Genomic DNA, 1,302 nt, shown 5'->3' with positions numbered 1-1,302 from the left:
TGGTAACTACCTCTTAGGTGGTAGCAACTAACCAGCTCTGCCACTCCTGTGATCTTTAAGCAGTTTTTATCACACACCCAGCAGTAAAAATTAAGTTTCTCTCCAGCCCCAATATCTATAAGCTATGTGTTACATTAATTTACTTGGGTTCCAACATGTGTATTTTATAAAACAGAGGATGAGGATTTTAAAAGTATGAGGACTGGGGCCGGGTGCGGTGGCTCACACCTGTAATCCCAGCACTTTAGGAGGCCAATGCAGGCGGATCACGAGGTCAAGCTATGGAGACCATCCTGGCCAACATGGTGAAACTTCATCTCCACTAAAAAAACAATTATCTGGGCGTGGTGGCACGTGTCTGTAGTCCCAGCTACTCAGGAGGCTGAGGTAGGAGAATCACTTGAACCCGGGAGATGGAGGTTGCAGTGAGCAGAGATCACACCACTGCACTCCAGCCTGGCAACAAGGCAAGATTCCATCTCAAAAAAAAAAAAAAAAGTATGAGGACAGGCCAGTCATGGTGGCTCATGCCTGTAATTCTAGCTTTGGGAGGCCGGGGCAGGAGGATTACTGGAGTCCAAGAGTTTGAGACCAGCCTGGGCAACATGGCGAAACCCTGTCTCTATAAAAAACACCAAAAAATTAGCCAGGTGTGGTGGTGCAAGCCTGTAGTCTCAGCCACTTGGGAAGCTAAGGCAGGCAGATCAACTGAGCCCCGAAGGCAAAGGTTGCACTGAGCTGTAATCACCCCACTGCACTCCAGCCTGAGTGACAGAGGGAGGCTCTGTTTCAAAAAACAGAAAAAATGAAGACAAACAAAATTACCAGTTTGTTCTTTTTAGTTTTTAGAGATACAGTCTTGCTGTGTCACCCACGCTGGAGTACAGTGGCATGATTATAGCTCACTGGGCTCAAAGCGATCCTCCTGCCTCAGCCTCCTGAGTAGCTGGGACTACAGGTGCACACTGCCATGCCCAGCCAACTTTTTGATTGTTTGTAGAGATGGGTGTATTAGTCCATTTTCACACTGCCATAGAGAATTACCTGAGCATGGGTAATTTATAAAGAAAAGAGGTTTAATTGACTCACAGTTCTCCATGGCTGGGGAAGCCACAGGAAACTTACAATTACGGCAGAAGGCAAAGGGGCATATATAGCAAGGCACATCTTACAAGGCACATCTTACATGGCGGCAGGAGACAGTGAAGGGGGGAACTGTCACACACTTTAAACCATCAAATCTCATAAGAACTCACCATCATGAGAACAGCATGGGGAAAACTGCCCCTTGATTCAGTCGCC

This window comes from Colobus angolensis, unplaced genomic scaffold, assembly GCF_000951035.1.
Source record: "Colobus angolensis palliatus isolate OR3802 unplaced genomic scaffold, Cang.pa_1.0 Scaffold300, whole genome shotgun sequence".
Lineage (NCBI taxonomy): Eukaryota > Metazoa > Chordata > Mammalia > Primates > Cercopithecidae > Colobus > Colobus angolensis.
This window is presented reverse-complemented; position numbering follows the sequence as displayed.